This window comes from Rattus norvegicus, chromosome 17, assembly GCF_021556685.1.
Source record: "Rattus norvegicus strain SHRSP/BbbUtx chromosome 17, alternate assembly SHRSP_T2T, whole genome shotgun sequence".
In the NCBI taxonomy this organism is placed as follows: Eukaryota; Metazoa; Chordata; class Mammalia; order Rodentia; family Muridae; genus Rattus; species Rattus norvegicus.
In genome coordinates, this window is record NC_141550.1 from 74,177,621 (window position 1) to 74,201,185 (window position 23,565).

The 23,565-nt window shown below is 45.4% G+C and overlaps 1 protein-coding gene and 1 long non-coding RNA gene across 12 annotated transcripts in view; both read right to left on the minus strand.

Moving 5' to 3' along the window:
* Prkcq (protein kinase C, theta) overlaps nt 1–5,320 on the minus strand; it is a 132,268-nt gene extending 126,948 nt beyond the window's left edge. For 8 of the 9 annotated variants that reach the window (XR_015641010.1, XR_015641007.1, XR_015641009.1 and 5 more), the window contains exon 1: nt 5,090–5,320. The gene's annotated coding sequence lies outside the window, so the exon portion shown is untranslated. 9 annotated transcript variants of the gene reach the window in all.
* Nucleotides 5,321–8,108: 2,788 nt separating this feature from the next.
* On the minus strand, nt 8,109–16,926 carry LOC148000275 (uncharacterized). 3 transcript variants are annotated; one of them, XR_015641823.1, is made up of 9 exons: nt 16,881–16,926; nt 16,633–16,780; nt 16,347–16,445; nt 16,145–16,241; nt 13,921–13,988; nt 13,630–13,810; nt 11,134–11,180; nt 10,494–10,607; nt 8,109–8,600 (listed from the first exon to the last, which is right to left on the minus strand). It is a non-coding gene; the product is annotated as an uncharacterized LOC148000275 (long non-coding RNA). The 3 variants fall into 3 exon arrangements; XR_015641822.1 differs by lacking the exons at nt 8,109–8,600; nt 10,494–10,607; nt 11,134–11,180; nt 16,881–16,926 and having other exon boundaries at nt 13,079–13,810; nt 16,633–16,725; XR_015641821.1 differs by lacking the exons at nt 8,109–8,600; nt 10,494–10,607; nt 11,134–11,180; ... (2 more) ...; nt 16,633–16,780; nt 16,881–16,926 and having other exon boundaries at nt 13,079–13,810; nt 13,921–14,671.
* Nucleotides 16,927–23,565: the final 6,639 nt, after the last annotated feature.

Below are 23,565 nucleotides of genomic sequence, written 5' to 3' on the forward strand. Positions count from 1 at the left end.
TAGTTTTGTCAGATGGTAAGAGTTCCACCAGGTTAGGTTAGAGAGACAGCTCTGTGAGGAAGAAGCCTCTTCTGCAAGCTTGAGGACCTGAGTCCCTATCTTCAGGACCCACACAAAGAAGCCGAGGACATCTGCACCTTCCTATAGCCCCAGCACTGTGGGCAAAGGGTGGACACAGGGAGACTTCCAGAACTCACAAGGGCAGCCAGCCCTAGTCCAAAGAGTGAGCTTTTTGTTCAGTGAAGGACCCTGTGTCAAGGCAGTTACTCGGAGAATGTCTGAAGATGGCTTGCCCATGTGTAAGAAAGCGCGCATGGGCACATCATGTGTTACACCCCACACAAGTACACCCCGTATACCCACAAGAAAAGGGCTTAATGGTTGGAAGTGATGCTCACACAATGAATTGTCAGATCTTTCACTTAAGAGTGCTTAAGATCACGGCATTTCCTGCTCTTCCAGAGGACGCTAGTTCACCGAGGACCCACGTGGCAGCTCAGGGACTCCAGTCCCAGGTGATCTACCACCCACTTGTCCTGCATGTGGCGCACAGACGAAATACTCATACCCATAAAACAGAATTAAGCAAATCCTTTGTGAGAGGTTAAGATGGTGTCAGTTTTTTGCATACTTTTTAATTGTTAGGTGATCTGACATGCAGTTTACAGCAGGGCTTAGTGGCCGGTCAGATTTGCCTCTACCTCTTAAAAGTTACTAAACCTGGGCTAGTGGCTTAGCTCCCTCAAGTCTCGGTTTCCTCTTCTGAAAAAAAAAAAGTGAGAATAAGAATACCTAATTTATGAGGACTTTCAAGAAAATTAAATGTGACAATAATCATGATTAGCATATAAATCATAGACAATTACGGTCCCTTGTTGCTTTCAGTTTAGTTTAATTTTGCTTTGTTAGGGGTTGTCTTGTGACTCAGGATGGACTTGAACCCACTATGCAGCCGAGGATGACTTTGCTCCTGTCCTCCACCTCCCAGTGCTGGGATTATACACATGCAGGATCTTGTCTGGTTTATGCTGTGCTCGGGACAGAACCCAGGACTTCCTTCAAGCTAGGAACTCTATCAATGGAGCCACCCACATCCCTAGCCCAAACTTTGTTGCCTATGATTAGCATCAATACCATTAGCTTAATTCAAAAGCTCACACATTCTAGCAACTCAGAGAAGGATGTGCTCCCAAGACAAGGACTCAAAATAAGTGGCAATTTAACCCAGAGCAGAAATCCACCATTCTGGACTCAGATGAGATCGTTTCAACTTCCGAGACTTTGGGCTTTCAACCCACCCCCACCTCCACCTCCATCCCCACCCCCCACTGCCTGCCAAGAATACACAGAGATGACATAGTAATCAGAATATGACTATATACAAATGTCTGGCAGGTTGAGATGAAAGATGTTTCAAACCTTGCCAAGACACACCCTTTAATTCACTCTTCTGAGTCCATGTTATGTGTTTCTATAAATCTCACAGCTTCCGTAGTGACTGCTGGAATAGACCGGAACGGCTAGACTGGCTAAATGATACTTAGAGAGGAGACGCTACAGGTCTTAAAATGATGGCAGGGGACATGAGGAGGCAGTGCAGTCATAGGTAGGACATTTATATCACATCTCCTCCCCACCAAGGCTCTGAGGCCATCGTGGAATAGGGGACAGAAGGACTGTAAGACCCATAGGTTTCGACGACCAGGGCAAAGCTCACAGCAATCCTAGCTGCCAGGCCAAGACCTGCAAAGTCAGTCTAGAACATTCAAACAAGGAAAAACAAGAGGCTCGCTAGCCCCCACCCCATTTAAGAAGCCGTGAAGGACCCAAGGAAAAAGAGGACCAGTTTTCTTTAAATGTATGGCCCTTAGTAAGTTGGCCATGTTTCAGTGGATGGCCAAATATCTATGGTTATACAGAAAGCAATAATTAGGTTCTGGGTTATTAAAATAAGAGGACTGAACAGGCTCTATTTAGGAGTATATATTTTATACGTGTGCGCATGTAATAACAATTAGTGAAAAAAAGAGACCATGAATTTGAAGCAGAGTGGGGAGGGATATATGAGAGGGAGAAATATTTTAATTATATTAAACTAAAAAAGTAAATAAAAAATGCACACGAAGTTGAGGAGATGGGAGGATTAGTGTTGATCAGAAGGAGCAGAGGAGAATATGATCAGAAAATAGAGTATGGATGTAATTTCTCAAAGAACTGATAAAAATAGAAAAAAATGAATGAACTTAATGCTATCTTCAGTTATCGTATGACTAACCTGGGTACGTTTAATTGCAAATTTAACTTGGGGCATATAGATATGTATGTATGTGTATACATATATATCCACATGCAACTACACATATGTAGCCACACACATATACATATATACATATACATATACATATACACATATACACATATATGTAGCTATACACATATACATATATAGATATACAAACATATATGTAGCTACACATACATATATACATATACATACATATATATGTTCTTCCCAGATCTGTGTTCTAGATATTTTTCACTGTATAATAAAATATCACTTAAGGCTAGGAGTTGTGGCGTTCACCTGAAATCCCAATAGTTTGAATGCAGAGGAAAGAAGATCAGTTGTTCAAGGTCATTACATAGTGACCTGGGCTACATAAGACCCTGTCTCAAAACAGTGTCTCAAAACTGATTTAGAGGAAATTAGTTTGAAACTTAAATATTTAGCTCTATAACAAAAATAAATCACCTGAAATCAAATACAAATTTATTAGCGAGCTGTCACATTTGGTTAATACTTGGGTAACATTCAAGGAGCAAACAACATAATCAATATCTCTAAGTCGTTAAATGCATTAAGAAGTAGAGGTTCTAATTAATTCTGATTTCTATTTCAAAGAAAGGCAAACACACCATAATTAAATATTGCATTAAAAGGATGTTGACTCTCGGTGTCTGAAATTATGGACATAGACCAGAAACCCACATTCCTGAACATGACTCCAGGGACATCATTATACAGAACTCTGGTCTTTTCCACAGTCAAGAGAAAGGACCACCGTCACAGTAGAATGAGAAGTCTTGACAGAAATGCTCAAAGGCCAACAGGGTTGTTTCAGAGAGCTTCCAAGGCCTGCTGTGAGGTGGCACTGGTGGGAGAACAGGTGTTGGGAGTTTGTCCAGGAGTCACTGCCACCCTGAGCCACCACAGCACAAGGCAGAGAAGGAGTGAACCTGACCAAACGTGGGGTAGTAAGAATCTTCCTGAAAAGCTTCCATTTTAAAGTGTAGACGACAATCATGGGCCTTGGAATTAAAAACTATTGATGCCAGAAAGGTTACCCTTGGGACAGGCAGTAAAAATCACTAAGAAGGGATTAAACGACGAAACAACGGTTGTAAAAACTAAAACAGAACCCCTTCATTTAGATTGAATAGCTCAACTTGGCAGGGAACTGTGCAGGTTTCCGACCGTCCTATGCTAAATCGTCAAACACACGTACTCTCAATCAGCAAAAGAAACAGCCTAACGAGATCTTTCTGTGGTAGACACCTGCCTCAAACAATGGCACTGATCTCTGAGGGATTTTAAACAGCTGTGCATAAACTTCAAAAGTAATTTGCAACCAAATTAGTAAATGTCACCCTTCTTCCCACAAGACACAGAATTTTTTTTTTTTTAAAGAGAGAAAGCATCCGCACTAAGCCTGCCATTTTACACATTCTCAGAGATAAGGGGGTGGGGGTGGGGTAGGATGAAGAGGATGATTCACAAGGTTGGGGTGCGAGTGGGGTGAGGCACTCAAGAGCTTAGGAGAGGGCTTCTCCAGCAAGCAAACAACCCCTGGGGAGGGAGAAGCAGTGGAGGGCATGGCTTCCAGGACAAAATAAAACGAGAGAAGGAAAATGCATGGAGCGATTAAGTTCTGTTTCCTTGAGTCCTGAACCCCCACACCCACACCCCCACCTCCCTAGCGCCCCCACCCCCGCCCCGGAGACTTTAAATTCTCTTTGCGAAATGAAAGGGAAAAATGAGTCTGACTGTGAAAACAAAGGCAGACCCCACCAGATCACACAATTCCCTGGTCTAGGTTTGTGTTGTCAAAAGGCACCTGCAGCTTGAAGGACTGGGGCTTGTGCACAAACGGTCCATTTTCCCCCCGGCTGACATCCCAACAGCCCAGTCTCTTTCTCCGCACCCTCCCATCTCCACACATACCCAGCTGTGTCACCACTGAATAATCTTTTATTAGCACCATGGCCAGCCCACATAGTGGCAGGACAGCTCAGAGGACAGGGCAGTCCTGTGAAGCTCCCCTTGCAGAAAACACCAGAATCACTAAGGTTCAGCCGGACATTGGACCTCTCTCCACGCCCACATGGACTCATTAAAGTCTCCCGTGGCACTTTGATAATTCCGGTTTTTAAAACTCCAGTGGAACAAAGAGGTTACATATAACAAAGTGAATTTTAACATGTGACCCTCAAAGCTGGAAAACAATCTCTTTTTATTCACTCTTGAAGTGAATACCTCAACTTTTAAAAACATACAACAAACACCTGAAGTCCAGCCCCAGCCCCTGAAAAACAAAACAAAACAAACACAAAACCCCGGAATCAAGCGCTTTAACAAATTCCCAGAAAACTAGGTGTTCTCCACGGAAATGTCTCCTAGGACAGAGAACACTTCTTACACGTCTATGGTTTTTTTTTTTTTTATTTTTTATTTTTTTGTTTTTGTTCTTGTTTTGTGGAGAACACATAAAGTTGCAACTGTTTTCCTTTTCCTAGCCTGCCTTTCCTCGGGTGCTAAGGAAAAGCAAAAGGGAGAAGGAAGCGCCCCTCCATCCCTAACCCCAGCCTCCACCTGGTCAAGGTCACCAGCACACAAGAAACCAACGACTGGGGTGGGGGTGAGCCCCAAAGTTTGCTTTTTTCCGATTTTGTTCTCACCCCTGCCTACTCGGGCAGTCTTCTACCCTTCCTGGAACACTTGCAAGGGATACTCGGTGGCCTCTCAGGCCCCGATCTTTGGCACCTCCAGCCTGCTCTCTCCTCGGTGGTGACTTGGGGCTCTGGGTCCTACCTGGTGTCGTGGCCGCAGTCCCAGCGCAGTGCCGCTGCTGCTCCGATGGCGGGGACTGGCGCGGGCCTGGCGACCCGAGGGTACTCCGGGCGGCGACACCGGCCAGAGGGCGCTCGCCACGCCGGCTCAGGGACGCGCGCCTAGTTGCGTTCCACGAGCGCTCTCGGCCTTCCTCCCGCTGGCTCTGTCCCCACCCTCCATCCTCACGCCTCACTGGCCACTTGTCGCTCTGCCGGGACTGGGACCCGGAGGCTGCGGGAGGTCTGGATGAAACAGTCACCGGGCGGGGAGCGACGCCGCAGGCAGCGCGAAGCGGGACGGACGCCAGAGCCTTAGCCGCCAGAGTGCCAGAAAGGGGGGCGCGAGAGCAGTCTCTTCTGGCTCGGCTGAAAAACCGTAAATGAGCCGCCAGTGGGAAGGGCTAAGGTCGCCGGTAGAAAGAAGTGTTCTATTTAATCCATTTGGCATCACAAAGGGCTTGCAAGCGTTGCTTTTGTTTTGGTTTGCTTTGTAACTACCTAGGAGTGTGTTTGGGTGCAGCTCTGTGGCGGTATAGAGGTTTGATTGAGTTTTATGAGTGATTTTTGATGTTTTGAACTGCTGTAAACTTCAGCAGCAACTTTGCGTCACTAGGTTCTATTTGTCTTTTTAGGGGTTTTTATGCCATGCGCTAATGTTCATGATGATCGTAAAGGGTGTCCAAAAGAAAGGGGTGGTAGATTTTTTTTTCCCCGCACTCACAGAATTACGCTTTTATTGTTTGGTAGAGGAGGACCAGATTAGTATGAGAAATTATAAACATTTCTACTCTACCTTTCTCCATGTTCTCCTCAGCAGGCTTCTGATTACTGATGTACACCATGTTTAAATGACCCCCAGGTACTAAGAGTTTCAGCTGCTATTGTACTCACTCTACAAGTGAAACACTGAGACATAAGGAGTGCTTGGTGACTTGATCAAGTGATACTTGGGGCTGTGTTAAGACGCCACATAGGGGACTCTTCCCTATAATGTCTATGAACCTATCAAAGCCAATGCACACACTTTTTAAAGGTCACAAAGATATTTGGTCAATATTAACCCACTTTGCCATTTGTTGATACGTAAGCAGTGAACTGTCCCACAAGTCAGAATCCTACAACACAGAGGCTGTGCTCCCAGACCTGGAGTGTGATATCATGAGGACGTCAAAGTCTGGCACGTTGTAGGCCTCCACTATACTTCGGCTGTTACATTTGGCAGAAAAGTATGTCATGCCTGGGAACAAGGTCCGGGGGCTTGGAGGAATGGTGCCCATTTCAGCCTGTGTCTGTGCTGCTACTGATCTCCTCGTTCAAAGGTGGATCACCTGTTCTCCAGCCAGTCTTCAGTGGATCCTAAAGTTAGGAAACATTTAATTCTCCCTGACTGTTTCCTACTGAGTGTCTTAGGAGGTTAAATATATGCAGGAGCTCCCGGACTTTCATATGTCCTCTGATTAATTATTTAATAGTTAATTATTTAGACCAGGCAAGCACTCTACCACTGACCTACATCCCCAGCCTGTTCCTGTAAATCAGGGTTCGGTTTACATACAAATGACTGATGTTGGAACACAGTAAATACTTATATATAGTAGGCCTGCGCCAGGCAGAATTAGATACATTGTTTATTTTATCTTCATAATCTAATGAAGTAGCTGACATCATCACCACTATTATCATCCCCACTTGACACATGAAAATAATGTTTTGAAATATTGTATAATATAATCAGCATTATATTATTATATCTCATCTTATTACATTATATTATGTGATTAGAAAGAAGCAGAATCAGGATTCAAACCTTGAGTACTCTTTAGTATCCCTCTTAAACATGACTGACTACCAACCTCCGTCCCTATAGCACTGATTACAGAATTTGGCCTCCATCGCTTTAGGATCTCTGGGTTTGGAAGGCCTGTGGTCTTCTGATAACTAGAGCGTTCAACAGTTAGAAGTTCTTTACCCTGAAAGCTAGATCTTCTGAAAAAGATGATTTCCTATCATGTAACTCGAGAAAAAAAATGATTTTATTTTGGCTTTAACGGTGTATTTAGAACAAAAGCATGTAATTGTATTGCTGGTCTACGTCAAGTGCAGTGGGAATCTGTGGACCTCTCTTTTTTTTTTTCTTTTCTTTTTTCCGGAGCTGGGGACCAAACCCAGGGCCTTGTGCTTGCTAGGCAAGCGCTCTACTGCTGAGCTAAATCCCCAACCCCGACTGTTTGACCTCTTTACAGGGCGCGACCAACTGCAGAGTTGCAGGCTTCTCCAGGCTGCAGAGTGCTTTTTGTCTCCCTTGTTTCAGATACTCAGCTGCTGCTCAAAACCCTCCACACCTTTGTTTCCTGGAAGAGGGGATGGCATTTCCGGGAGAGGATGGTGTGTGGGCGGCTAGATTCTGCCCATTGTGTTAAAAACACCCCAGCTTTCAGTTGTGCGTTTCTTTTCTCTGATGTCTGCCCTAATGTTTCCCAGAATTACACCGAGTACCTTGGTGGGGCAGTTGCCTCATTCTGCCTGGGAAAGACTCCTCCCACCGAGGGCTACGGAGTGACTTCTTCCTGGACCTGTCGCAACTTGGAATTTGGAAAAGAATCCCCATGGCATCCATCACCCCGCTTTCCTCTCAGACTTGGTTGAAGATCGTGGCTCCATCTCCTATGGAATCCACCACTTGCACCGTTCTCTGGGGTTAGCCTTCCATTAGGGATTCAGAATAGAAAGTGCAAAGAACGGTTCCTAGTTTGAGCCTCAGTTTGGAGAACAATGGAACTTTGGAGAAGTAGGGTGAAGACAGGGTCATAAGACAAGGACATTTCTTGCTACAGAAGACCACCATTTGGAGGACATCAATCCAGATGATTTTGTGAGGTCTTTGGCATCCAGACATCCTCCTTTTAAAGCCTGGCAGAGACTATTTGCAAAGTGACCTCCAGCCTTAGTCTCTTGAAGGAATTAGAGGTCAATGGAATATTTTAACCAAAGGCTCAAGTAACATGTGAAAGCTAGTGCAAATTTATTTGGAAAATGTAAAAGTTGTGGGTAGATAAAAGTGACAAAGGCACGAACAAAATTGGACATTTAAACTCACAACACGGGCAAGTGTTGGCTGCTTACAAAAACAATTTTACCCTACAGTCTGCACTGAAACTTCATTCATTACTGTTCATTTATTTTACCCAAAAGAGATCTTTAAACCTGGAAGCAAAAATTGAATTTTGCTGGGAGTAACTCCAATGGCTGTAGCCTGCTTTCTTATTTTGTTTGATCCTTGAGGCAGGGTGTCGTGAAACCCCTGGCTGGCCTCAAACTCATTACAGAGCTGAGGACGACCTTGAGCTTCCAGTCCTTCCTGCCAGCAAATTCCCAAGTCCCGAGTTTACAAGCTCGCATCACCAAACCAGATTATATTGCTGTTGATAATAAGAGTGCCTTCAGCTCTGTAGACGGTGAGTCGGAACAGTGAAAGATGAAGGCAGTCTAGTCTAAGAGTAGAAATGGAAAAGTGCTTAATTTTTTTTAAAGTTTTACCATTTGCATATTTATTCATTAATTCATTAAGAAATGCTGGACTTTATGATCATGGGCAAGGTAAGGCAGGTCGGTATTATTTCTTTGTCTAAGAAAAAGATGTCGATGGGGAGCTATTAAAAATGCCAATGTTGCCTTCCTGTGTATGCCAGGCCTGTGTTAAAAGCCCCCTGGCATGTATAATGTCTTCTGTAGTTTAGAGATGGTACACGACAGTGTAGTGTACTGGAGTCTAATCAACTGTCTCCCCAAGTCTGGAGAACCAATAATTTCTAAGACAGATCTGGTCAACTTGACTCTTTTTTTTTCTTTTTTCTTTTTTTTTCTTTTTTTTTTTTTCCGGAGTTGGGGACCGAACCCAGGGCCTTGCGCTTGCTACGCAAGCGCTCTACCACTGAGCTAAATCCCCAACCCCTCAACTTGACTCTTAATTCATGATAAACTTTCCATCATGCATACAGAAGGAACAAGACAAGTGTTGGAATTACATCCTGACTCGAGTCAGTAACCGAACCAGGTGTGTTTACATAGGTTCCAATGAATAAAATACTGGGAAGGCAAAAGAATTCCCAGTATTTTAGACATAGATGGCTGACCTATGAGTTATCGTGAATCATACTGTCCAGTTATTGAGGCCATTGGAAAGGAAAGTATCCTTATCAGTGATGTGGGATGTCTGGAAGAGGTTATTTTCCCCCAAACATCAGTTAGAATATTACAAAAGACAATTATGTTAAACATACAGAAATGATTTTTTTTAAATTAAGGAATTACAAAAAGCACTTCTTGGCATCTTGTGTTAGTTGTAACATAAATGTTGGACTTAGAGAGTCAGGGTCCTGATGTAGTAAACCACCACCACATTGACCTTGTTCCATGATGTGCGTCGGTTGAGGGTGCTCTGTTCCTCGACACAGTTTAGTCCCCATTGCAAATATCCTCACTCCCAAAATGTTCCATTTCATCCCCAAATGGCAAACCTCATAACTGGTTGTTTATTTCAACTCGAATTCACACACACACACACATATACAATTATTTTATTTTCTTGCTTTTTTGTCCCCTGTTTGTCACTGTACAGAGACTCAGGCAGCAGAAGCAATGGCTGGCGTTTAGGACTCAGTCTATGATTCAGGGAGGAGAAGTTGTATTTCTATTTGACTCATTAAAAAAAAAAAAAGTAAGCTACCCAGGCATGAGCCATTAATCCCAGCGCCTGGGAGGCAGAGGCAGATGAATCTCTGTGTCTTTGAGGCAAGACTCATTCATCTACACAGTTTATACTAGGTCAGCCAGGGCTCTCAAAAGGATGAAGAAGAAGGAAGAGGAGGAGGAAGTGGAGGGGGAGGGGGAGGGGGAGGGGGAGGAGAAGGGGGAGGGGGAGGGGGAGGGAGGGGGAGGGGGAGGGAGAGGAGGGGAGGGGGAGGAGGGGGAGGGGGAAGGGGAGGGAGAGGAGGGGAGGGGGAGGAGGAGGGGGAGGGGGAGGGGGAGGGAGAGGAGGGGAGGGGGAGGAGGAGGGGGAGGAGGGGAGGGGAGGACGAGGAGGAGGAGGGGAGGGGGAGGGGGAGGAGGAGGGGGAGGAGCAGGGGGAGGAGGAGGAGGAGGAGGGGAGGGGGAGGGGGAGGAGGAGGGGGAGGAGCAGGGGGAGGAGGAGGAGAAGAAGAAGGAGAAGAAGAAGAAGAAGAAGAAGAAGAAGAAGAAGAAGAAGAAGAAGAAGAAGAAGAAGAAGAAGAAGAAGAAGAAGAAGAAGAAGAAGAAGAAGAAGAAGATCCAATTTTGGGTTTCCCAGCACACATATGAAAACACTGATAACAGAGGGAAGATGTGTAATACGTAAGCAACCCTACCGGCAGCTCATATGTGTATATTCACTCAACCTTAAAAACAATGAGAAGCAGATGAAGGGTCCTTTTATGTCACGGGAACTCAATGTGGATGTGCTGCTTGAAGATCAAAGACATCTGAAACCAGAAAAGATGTTTATTTTTCTAAATAGAATGCAAATGTCACATTTTAATGCACAAATTCCCCCTTTCCACAGGTTTGCTTAAAAGTCAGTAAAGGGAGGGTATTTATGTTACATCAGGATTTGAGAAGGATGGCAGAACAGCCAAAAGTCTCTACAGCACAAGGTTATTTTTACTGCTTCTTCGTAACTGTACAGTTGCTACTGCTATGCACTGTACCGTAAAGATCTGTTTCTGGTGGTCTTAGGCAACTCCTGTGAGAGGGTCGTTGCAGCCCCCTCAACATGTCGTGACCCACATACTGAGAACAACCGATAAAAGTGCTTCATCCCTGAGATCCTCACCAATGGAAGGATGCCCTTCGAATTCACAAAGATGCTTTCTAGGTCACTAATAGCCCAGCATCCTGTATGCCTGTGAGCTTTTGGCTGTTATAACGATCCAATAACATGGGTGTTCTTCGCACTACACTGATGGGAAGATTGAGGTTGAGAGGGCAAGTGACTTAGCAAAGACTCACAGCCAGGATCCATCCATTTAGTGCCTGAGGAATTTGTCCAGCAACTCCTGAAGTGACAAACAGATCATATCCCATATGCGCATTTTTAAAAATTAATGTTTCATGTTTTCCTACGAAAGGCATTATGGATGTGCACACCAGTTAAACACCAGAGAAAGGTAAGAAGAAGAAAATTAGCCATCATTTCATAGTCCAGTTAACGTTTTATTTCTGTCTATTTTTTAAAAATACTTTCAAACTTACCTTTCCCGATTGCTTGATGGTAAATAATAATAATCACAGAAAAAATTTGAAAACTGTAAACGTGCGTATAAAAGAAAATTTAAATCACGAATAATCTCAAACTATGAAGCTAGCCATTTAAGTCATAGCAGACGTAAACCATTTCGAGACGGAAGCCAAAACTGTCTGTATCGCACACTTTATAACCTAGACGATATTTTAAGTTACTTGTTTTTTTTTAAGATTTATTTGTTTGTGTGCATGTGTGTGCACATGTCCATGTGCAGTTATGTGTGCCTCTGTACTTCTGTGGAGGCCGGAATCGAGCTTTGGGCATTCTCTTTTCTTACTTTGCATATTCCTTTGAGGCAGGGCCCCTCTCTAAACCATGACTCCTAGCCTTACAAGCCAGCAAGCTCCAGGATCTCCCCTCCTCCATGCCCACCAGAGCTGGGGTTATAAGAGTTTGCAGGATGCACAGCTTGCTACATGTGTCAGGATCTGCACTAGGTCCTCCCAATTTCCCAGCAGACACTGCTCTTAACGGCTGGGCTGTCATTCTGGATCCTTGTTCATTTTTTTTTAACCTGATATTTTCTTTTCCTTGAAGTTACAAATAGGACTTTTTTTTTTTTTTTTGGTTTTTTTTTTTTTTTTTTTTTTCCGGAGCTGGGGACCGAACCCAGGGCCTTGCGCTTCCTAGGTAAGCGCTCTACCACTGAGCTAAATCCCCAGCCCCTACAAATAGGACTTTTAGACACTTGACTAGACTGCTTCTTGGTTGTTCTGAATGGACCTAGCTACTAAGTTACTCTCACAACCAAAATGCCTAAAGCATGAATTGTATTACTGTTTCAATCATCCCTATAGCTCTGCCAGGTGCAGTAAATTTGTGGATTACAAGAATTTGGAAGGGATGTGAAAATGGGGGGTTAAATATTAAATTAGTAAAAATTTCTCTCCAGACAAAAAAAACAACGTTCCTTGAGAACCTTTGCATCATGTGATAACACATGCCCCAGGAACTTAAATATACTTAAAATTTCAACTCAAAATGGCTGCCGGGTAAACTGAGGAAGGTGCATCTAGCCAGTATACCTACAGACATGCTACCAAGCCTTTTCAAGGAATATAGTAAGAACTTGAGCTAAAAACAAAGAAACACACACACCCACACACACACACACATCTCTCTCTAATCTCTCTCCTCCCACTCTGTGTGTGTGTGTGTGTGTGTGTGTGTGAGAGAGAGAGAGAGAGAGAGAGAGAGAGAGAGAGAGAGAGAGAAAGAAAGAGAGAGAGAGGACTAAAGCAAGACCTGAGCTAAAACCAACCAATTAACTCATACAATGAGCTGAAGCCAGTCCTGATTTTCTGGTCTTTTGCCTGTTTCACAGAATGGCAATACATTAAAATAAATTTAAAAGAAATTATTATTTACGTATTTGTTTTCCCAAACGTCTCTGCCATCGTTCCATTCAGCAGAAACGCTCTTTTTCTTTTTCCTCCCTTGCCTACGGATAGAATGCAGGTCTCTTCCGTGGCTCTACACTTAAACTATCCCATGTATTTCTGTGCTATGAGAGAAAATTCCAGAAATTTCATGCTCTACTTTGTAAACCCCTGGACACAGTGAGTGTATTATGCACACTATTTGATGGGTGTGGAGAAAGCAGAATTCTGATGCTAATTAAACTTCCAAAAAATGTTTTTGCAATGGCCACTAACGCAGAGCATCTGAGTAGCCAGTGACCCGGGCCTGCTGTAGGCACTCGAAGCATAGCGGCGTGTCCATGTGCACGGCAAGCCATGTGTGGCATGTTCCCTACAGTGCTGCTTGGAGTACCCCACCCCAACTCCCGCTCTTGGAAGCAAAGCAAGTGCATCACAAAACTGTGGTGTGTTGATCAACTGACATGGCGGCAGTGACCATGAATGAAGAGCTGGGGCACGAAATCCGCCAAAGCCAAAAGCTTGCAAATACAGTGCAAGGCAAGGTCAAAAAGGTTGCACCTTAGGCGAACTCCTTTACCGGAAGTTCAAAATCAAGGTGGGTGAATTCATACTGTGAGGTCAGAACGGGAGTCGCAACATTTAAGGAGATGGGGAGTGGAGGGCCTAGGGGAGAAATCGGATGTTAGTGGTGACGTTTGCAGACTTGTCACAGAGGACGTTCACTCTGTGAAAGCTCATCCCGATGTCTGGGATTTGTGGCAATTCAGTAAACAAGATTTCTAGAGGCCGGGGAGATGGTGTAGTGGGTGAAATGCTTACCGCATAAGCATGAAGCCTTGCTCTACGGTCCCTAGCAGCCAGGTAAAGAAATGGGTGTGGCCCCATGCATCTGGAATCCCAGCACTGAGAGTGGAGGGTGGTGGGTGGAAACGGGAGGACCCCAGGAGCTCACTGCTGAGAGTCCAGCCAATAGGTGATCTCTAGGTTCAGTGAAAACATCCTGTCACAAAAAGTATGATAGAGGGTGTCTTAGTTAGGGTTTCTATGCCTGTACAAACATCACGCACGACCAAAAAACAAGTTGGGAAGGAAAGGGTTTGTTCAGCTTACACTTCCATATTGCTCTTCATCACCAAAGGAAGTCAGGACTGGAACTCCAGCAGGTCAGGGAGCAGGAGCTGATGCAGAGGCCATGGAGGGTGCTGCTTACTGACTTACTTCCCTGGCTTGCTCAACTTGCTCTCTTATAGAACCCAAGACCACCAGCCCAGGGACGGCACCACGCACAAGGGGCTGGGTCCTCTGCACTTGATCACTAACTAAGAAAACGCCTTACAGCTGGATCTCATGGAGGCATTTCCTCAACTGAGTCTCCTTTCTCCGTGATAACTCTAGCTTGTGTCAAGTTGACACACAAAACTAGCCAGCACAGAGGGCAATAGAGGATGGCATCTGCCATTGTACCTCTGACCTCTACATACATGTATGCATATGTGCACACTCTCCCACATACATGAAGAAGTTTATGTGCATGCAACATGCACACACACTCAAACACAGACAGACAGACAGACAGACACACTCAGACATACACAGTCAAAAAAAGAGAGACAGAGAGACATACAGAGAGAGACAGAGAGCTTTTGATGGCCAGGGGCTTGCTGTTCCAAGTCAAGGGTGTTTAGTTCATCGGAAACAAGGAGACAAACGTAATAACACTTCCTTCTCTCCACTATTCACAATGCCAACAAGTCAAGCTTAACCACGGTAGGATCTCAGTAAGTCACTGAAACATTCTGCATCGTTTGAATCTGGTTGGTGAAAGAGTGTCACACAGGGCTGCCTCTGGGTCTTTCTGGCCCTCACTGCTAGGCTGCTGCCAGCTCTATAATGCCTTCCCAATCCTTTTCCCTCTCAGACAGACTCTCCCCACCCCTACTCCAATTTGTTCTTGTGTTATCTTTCTATCGTTTCCTTTGTCCTTGCCCTGTGCCTTGTACAGAACGTATCATAAAAATGCAAAATGGCCAAATACCAGAAATGTTCAAGATATTCTGGATTCCACATTAGAGTCAGTGGACAAACGCCTCAAAGAATTAAAAACAAAACTAAACAAAAGAACTTATTCCAACTTGGGGAAAAGGCTCCTCATGTCAGCTTCCAACGGGAGCAAGTCACAAAATTGCAGAAAGGACAAATGGGCTCATTGGCCACTCAGTATCGTCATTTAAAGGGTCATGGCTGAGGCTATGACACAAAGAATAAAGTAGAAAAGGTCTTTCAGGAAATTTTAATGAGCTGGGTAAAGAGGCTTAGAAATACACGAGTATTGGAGGTTGATAAAGTTAACTGGGGTTGGCCAGCTTGTATTCAAAATCCTGTTGCATATATATATATATATATATATATATATATATATATATATATATATCCCAAACCTCTGATATATATCTATATCTATATCTATATCTATATCTATATCTATATCTATATCTATATCTATATCTATATCTATATCTATATCTATATCTATATCTGTATCTGTATCTGTATCTGTATCTGTATCTATCCCTGTGACCCTCTGAGATTTGCCTCACTCTGAATCTGTCCCCACCCTTATGTCTTTTTTGTTTTGTTTCGACTTTAACCCAATGAGTACAGTTAGTGCCACCCATACAGGCATGGAGTGAGGGTATCCACCTCAGGGGGTGGGCCTGCCAGGAACCTTACCTCTAAAGAAAACTGAGTGCCCCACAACAGCTATCAATTGTCTATGGTAGGGGTACTGGGCCCCGGATGCTCCATTGTGGGACAGCTACTGGCTTTCGTATTTCTTTACTGAACCTGTCCATAGTGCTGCAAAGCTGCAGAGGCCTTTCCCTCAGCATGGCGCAAAGGGCTTGTGCCTTTCGTCTTCTACATACACATATGCATGTGTGCGCACTCTCCCACATACAACGAAGAAGTTTATGTGCGTGCAACAGCACACACTCAGACACACAGACACAGACACACAGACAGACACACAGACAGACAAACTACAAGAAGCACTCTACTGACTGGGCCATTTCTTCAGCCCCTGGCTCTGTTCTTTTTTTTTCCCCCCTGGCTCTGTTCTTGTAGAGCACCAAGCATCCAAAGAGCTAGGCAAAGAGACAAGATTTATTTAAGAACATCTGTCTGTTCTGATTAAAACAATTCTCACAATGGAAATAGGCAAGGGCCACACTACTTTGTGCGCCTCTCTTCAGTGTTATTTCTCCTTTGTGTTATGTCTTCTCTTCATACCATTTCACTGACTAACTTAGTTCCCTGAGTGGTGGGTATCACCTACCTGCTAAGGCAGGCCTTCTGTGATAGTTGGTAGACTTCCCAGACAAAAGCGAGTTCTTCAAACTGCCAAACGCAGGGTCAGTTGCTGTAATAGAAATCTTCCAAGAAGTGGAACTTGGGTCAAGGCTCCCATCAATAAAGTGATAGCCATACACACACGAGAACCTGGGTTTGATCCAAAGCATCCACTTGAAAAAACTAACCATGGGCTGCACTGTTGTAGTCTAGCGATGGGAGCATCCCGGATGCTCATCCTGGCCAGCCAGACTAGGCGAATTGGTGAGTCCTAGACTTCAATGAATCTCAAAACACAAGGCAGATGGATTCTGAGATTTGACACAGCAGGTCATGCTCTGTCCTCCTCCACACATGAACATACACACCTTCACATACACAGATGTACACAACATACTTACACACACACACACACACACACACACACACACACACACACACACACACACACACCATCCCACACACTACAGGAACCTTTATGTAGCATCCGCCCGGGATGCTCTTCTGTATCCTCAGAACTCGTTCCATCTCCTGGCTTCACCTTCAGCCTCTCTGCCTTCCGTGGGTGAATTCTGAGATGCATGTGCTTTATTATAGCAAGTGCATCGCTGTACACTAGACGCTGAAAAAAATGTGGTGTTGCCAAGGAAGACAGACACATGGAGGGAGTTTCCAAGCTGTGCTTTTAGAGAAACCCAATCAGATCTTGTTTGATTTCTTACCTCAGAAGAGTCACCATTACCTCCTTCATCGCCACAGAGGCCGTACAACTGTATAAAGCAATGACTCCATCCACACGAGCAGTGTCTGCTGCACTGAGGAGAGGCGCACAGAGTAGTGGGGCACTCGCCCGCTTCCACTGAGAGAATTGTTTTAAGCAAAAACAGGCAGATGTTCCTAAATAGATCTCATCTCTTAGCCCAGCTCTTTGGATGCTCGGTGCTCTACAAGGACAGAGCCAGGGGCTGAAGAAATGGCCTGGTCAGTAGAGTGCTTCTTGTGGGTACACGAGGACCTAAGTTTGGATCTCTAGCTCCCATGTAGACAGTCTGACATGGTGCTCACTGTTAATGAAGCCAAGTTAGAATACCTGTGGCACACTGGCCAGCCAGTCTATCCGGATAAGCTGTCTCCAAGGTCAGTAAGATAATCTGTCTCAAAAACTAAAATAAAGAATGGCTGTGGAAGATATTCTCTGGCCGCCACATGCACACAAATGCACACACATCTTCAAGCACATGTATACCAGGAAGCACGCGCGCGCACACACACACACACACACACACACACACACACACACACACACACACACACAGAGCAAGCACACACAAGCAGTCTGGTGATCCAGAATCCCGATCTGTGAATGCTGTCACCATTACTAACAAACCGTGAAGACTCATGGACTCACAACCGGCCTCTCAGTTCTCACCACTGAAAGCCAAAGTGATGGTGATGAGAATGGTGCTTTCCATTCTCTGCGGGGGCGGGGGGGTATCCTTAAAATCCCAAATAATGTAACGCTGACACACATTTGCTCTTTGTTTTCTTGTTGGACAATGAAGAGCGGTTTGCGTTCAGCCGAGACTGACTAGCTAAACAAAAAGACAGCTAGTCCTCCATCACCCTCACCGCGTCAGAAAGAAAGGTGTTTCCATTTGCAGCGACAGGCCCCTTTGTAGCTGAAAGTCTTCCATTTCATTATGCGCTTTAATGTTTTCACTGAAGTGCATGTGGTTTTCAGACACAGGAAAGAAAACAGGCCGGCCTGTGGTTGAACTTTCCACTAGAGAACAGAGTACAGCTTAGAACCAGTGCCGGCAGAGAGGTCCTTCCTGCTTCAAATGTGCAGATCCACGAAATAACAGGTCCTCTCTTGGCTAGAGTGCCATGGACTGCTTCAATTGTCGGAAATTTGGGGGAACAAGGCCTTACAGAATCTGGTACTATGAGTGCATAGATTCATGGGTGGAGAAATAGGGCAGCTTCAAGGCCATGGGTCATTTCTCTACTAATTTGATTTCTGGGAATGAGAGGAGGGCATCTTCCTGGCTGACACTTTCCAGTTCCACCTATTCTGACTCACATGCTCCCTCCTGAAGCAAATTGACCCTGTGAAAATGGTTCTTCCTCTGGTAGTACCTGACCTTCTTAGCTAGTTTCAGGATCCCATTCCTGCTACTCCGCTTCTGACGTGTGGAGTTCATTCTAGAGGTGGAATGAATTCTCCAATAAGCATTTACAGCCCATCTGCTGGGTTTATAGTCCGTCAAGCCGTAGCTTTGTAGTCAACCAGAGCTCGAGGCAAGGATGAAAAACATCATTTAAGTTTCCTGTTTGAAACATATTTATCAGACAACACATGAGATGGAGTGAGTTTTGGTGACATTCTCTTTTTAAATTGACCTTGGAAACATGTTTCCCTGATAGTTGGAATATCTAATAATACAGAGATAAACACCCTTGGCTAAACCTCACGCACTTGCCTCAGAAGCCATCTGCCTGACCTGCAAAAGAAGAATGGGTCGATACCATCATAAAGCATGGTAACCTGACTCTTCTCGTCCATTGCTTGCTGGCCACGGTAAGGGAGGGTTATACTGAATGAAGCTCTGTAGTATGTAGAGAGGCATTGCTGCCAACAATGTTCATACACAAGTTCAGTTCAGAGAACTCTGCCCCCGAAGGCATGGAAGGAAGCTAGAGAGGGTTGCTGTGCCCTCACGCTCTTATCTGGGCAAGCAAGGTATGGATGTGGTAAACACATGTGCATAGTTGGTCTCTGTAACACTGGGTGGTGGGGGGTGCTCTCCTGATTCCTTCTCAGTGATGTGGGCCCTCTGTATACAGCCAGAATAACCCCATGCAAACCTCTCTTCAGGTCTCTAGAGCTCCCTAGGAGACCTACCCTAGCACCCACTCCCCAGATCTGTCCTGACTTATCTTCCTCCCTTGTTTGGTTCACAGGAGCCACCTCCCTTCTTAGCATGCCTATCAAACTATAGTCTAGGAAATTTATAAATGGCCTCCTTCAGGTCCTGAGCTCCTCAGTTTCTCAGTGATGATTTTTACCAGTATCTTGGGAGAGGAGCTGCTATCTCGAAAGCCTGCATTAACAGAGGTTTTGGAAGGCTTTTTTTTTTTAATCAAAATCAACATAAAAATCAATAATGTTAGCACAATGTCAATATTACCACTGTAACTAAAAGGTTATCGTCAGAATTATACGATAGCTGGAATAGAGACTGGCAAATTCTAAGCAGTCTTCTGCTCTTTCTGGGTGCATAACTAGATATGAGCCATTTAAAGTTAGGTTTGACCAGTTTTGTAGGCCCTGATCTTGAGGAGATGGTTCACCTGGGAAGTTACTCATTTTGTGAGCACAGGGAGCTGATTTGATCCCCAGAACATGAATGAAAATGCTTTCGTGATGGTGCATGTTTATGGTCCTCGTTTAGGGAGGTGGAGACAGCAGATCCCTCGCCTTCCTGGCCAGCCAGCTGAGTGCAATCGGCAAGTTTAATACTAGAGAGACCCTACCTCAAAAAGCAGTGGGGAAGACGGCATGCTGTGGAATAAGACTTAAAAACCGTCCTCTGGCCTCTGTGCATACACACAAACATTCATGTGTGTCTGTATGCACATGTACATATACCAATCACATCACACCTCATAGCATCACATCACATGACACGACATCACATTGCATGACATCATATCACAAGACATTGTATGATATCACATCACATGATATCACACCACATCACATCTATGACATGACAGCATATGGCATCACATCACGCCCTATCATATGACATGACATCACATCACATGTCATCACATGTCAACACATGACATCATATGACATCATATCACACGGCATTATATGACATGACATGGCATCATACCACATCCCATCATCACATCAGGTAGGTCCTTCTTATCTTGACTATGAGATTGCTGTGTCTTCAGGCTTGTTTCTGAAATCAAGCCGGCACACATTAGATATAAAGATGAACTCTGACTAAAAGCTGTCATGAGAGAGAAATGAAGTTTGGTTATGAGAGTCACCCAAGGTTTGAACAGCTAAGGTTTGGCAATTGCTGGCTCCCATGTATCTTAGTCAGGGTTTCTATTGCTTCAATAAAGCACCATGACCAAAAAGCAGGTGGAAGAGGAAAGGATTTATTTGGCTTCCTCATCACAGTTCATCACCGAAGGAAGTCATGACAGGGACTCAAATAGGGCAGGAACCTGGAGGCAGGAGCTGATGCAGAGGTGGTGGGGGGTGCTGCTTACTGTCTTGCTCCTCCTGTGCTCAGCCTGTTTTCTTGTAGAACCCAGGACCACCAGCCCAGGGATGGTACCATCATAATGGGCTGGGCCCTCCACCATTAATCACCAAGTCTTCCTACAACCCAATCTTATGGAGGCACTTTCTTAATTGGGTTTTCTCTTCTCAGATGCCTTTGGTTTGCTTCAAGTTAGCACAAACTTATCCATCACACCAAGGTAAAAAGATAACGGGAATAATAAGACATTAGTGTCTGACTCTTGGAACATCTTGTCTCCTGTCTCTCAGGGAGCCAAGGATGCTGAGTTTCCTCTGCTTTGCTCTGATGACTGCTCATTTCTTCAGTTTTGACCCCAAAATAGTGTCGTACTCCATCAGACTCCTTGGCCTCCTAGACTCACTGCTTTCCCATTCACCCTGGTGACCTAGGCTCACTGCTTTCCCACTCATCCTGGTGTCCTAGGCTCACTGCTTTCCCATTCATCCTGGTGACCTAGGCTCACTGCTTTCCCATTCATCCTGGTGACCTAGGCTCACTGCTTTCCCATTCATCCTGGTGTCCTAGGCTCACTGCTTTCCCATTCATCCTTGTGTCCTAGGCTCACTGCTTTCCCATTCATCCTGGTGCCCTAGGCTCACTGCTTTCCCATTCATCCTGTGACCAAGGTTCACTGCTTTCCCATTCATCCTGGTGTCCTAGGCTCACTGCTTTCCCATTCATCCTGGTGACCTAGGCTCACTGCTTTCCCATTCATCCTGGTGACCTAGGCTCACTGCTTTCCCACTCACCCTGGTGTCCTAGGCTCACTGCTTTCCCATTCATCCTGGTGACCTAGGCTCACTGCTTTCCCATTCATCCTGGTGTCCTAGGCTCACTGCTTTCCCATTCATCCTGTGACCTAGGCTCACTGCTTTCCCACACATCCTGGGTGACCTAGGCTCACTGCTTTCGCATTCATCCTGGTGTCCTAGGCTCACTGCTTTCCCATTCATCCTGGTGTCCTAGGCTCACTGCTTTCCCATTCATCCTGTGACCAAGGTTCACTGCTTTCCCATTCATCCTGGTGTCCTAGACTCACTGCTTTCCCATTCATCCTGGTGACCTAGGCTCACTGCTTTCCCATTCATCCTGGGTGACCTAGGCTCACTGCTTTCCCATTCATCCTGGTGACCTAGGCTCACTGCTTTCCCACACATCCTGGGTGACCTAGGATCACTGCTTTCCCATTCATCCTGGTGTCCTAGGCTCACTGCTTTCCCATTAATCCTGGTGTCCTAGGCTCACTGCTTTCCCATTCATCTTGGTGTCCTAGGTTCACTGCTTTCCCACTCATCCTGGTGACCTAGGCTCACTGCTTTCCCATTCACCCTGGTGACCTAGGCTCACTGCTTTCCCATTCATCCTGGTGACCTAGGCTCACTGCTTTCCCACTCATGCTGGTGACCTAGGCTCACTGCTTTCCCACTCATCCTGGTGTCCTAGGCTCACTGCTTTCCCACTCATCCTGGGTGTCCTAGGTTCACTGCTTTCCCACTCATCCTGTGACCTAGACTCACTGCTTTCCCATTCATCCTGGTGTCCTAGGCTCACTGCTTTCCCAGTCATCCTGGTGACCTAGGCTCACTGCTTTCCCACTCATCCTGGGTGTCCTAGGCTCACTGCTTTCCCACTCATCCTGTGACCTAGACTCACTGCTTTCCCATTCATCCTGTGACCTAGACTCACTGCTTTCCCACTCATCCTGGTGTCCTAGGCTCACTGCTTTCCCACTCATGCTGGTGTCCTAGGCTCACTGCTTTCCCACTCATCCTGGGTGTTCTAGACTCACTGCTTTCCCACTCATCCTGGGTGTTCTAGACTCACTGCTTTCCCATTCATCCTGGTGTCCTAGGCTCACTGCTTTCCCATTCATCCTGGTGACCTAGGCTCACTGCTTTCCCATTCATCCTGGTGACCTAGGCTCACTGCTTTCCCATTCATCCTGGGTGACCTAGGCTCACTGCTTTCCCACTAATCCTGGTGTCCTAGGCTCACTGCTTTCCCATTCATCCTGGTGACCTAGGCTCACTGCTTTCCCATTCATCCTGGTGTCTTAGGCTCACTGCTTTCCCACTCATCCTGGTGACCTAGGCTCACTGCTTTCCCACTCATCCTGGGTGTTCTAGACTCACTGCTTTCCCACTCATCCTGGTGACCTAGGCTCACTGCTTTCCCATTCATCCTGGTGTCCTAGGCTCACTGCTTTCCCATTCATCCTGGTGACCTAGGCTCACTGCTTTTCCATTCATCCTGGGTGACCTAGGCTCACTGCTTTCCCACTCATCCTGGTGACCTAGGCTCACTGCTTTCCCATTCATCCTGGTGACCTAGGCTCACTGCTTTCCCATTCATCCTGGTGACCTAGGCTCACTGCTTTCCCATTCATCCTGGTGACCTAGGCTCACTGCTTTCCCATTCATCCTGTGACCTAGGCTCACTGCTTTCCCATTCATCCTGGTGACCTAGACTCACTGCTTTCCCATTCATCCTGGGTGACCTAGGCTCACTGCTTTCCCACACATCCTGGGTGACCTAGGCTCACTGCTTTCCCATTCATCCTGGTGACCTAGGCTCACTGCTGTTTTCCATTCATTGATTGTACCTTGAACGCCCCTCACTCCTCCTTCGGCAAGATCAAATGCCCTTTGATGTATGGTACACTCTCGACTGAGATGACAAATACTTCAAAAATTATAATGTGTACTTCCACACCTTTGTTTGGTGTGCGCCTTTTCATCTATCAGAAAGGCTCTTTCTTTGTGCGCTCTTCAAAAGCATTCTCTATTCTTCAGTACGTAGGTAAAAAAGGAATATTCTAGAAAAGGGAGCACATGAACAAAATGCTAATTTTTAAAAAAAATTGTTTGATTTGTTTATTCATCTTTTAGGAAACTATTTTAAAATGTATTTCTTGATACCTTTTTTAAGTATAGAATAAAGTTTACTCAGGACATGGGGAGGAGAGTTAAGTGGGTAGTAGGAGCAGAGGGAAAGAGAGAGGGGATGGGGGAAGGAACACAGGAGAAGAAGAGTAGAGGTAGGCCATGAGCACCTGGAGAGAAGTGGGGGAGGGAAT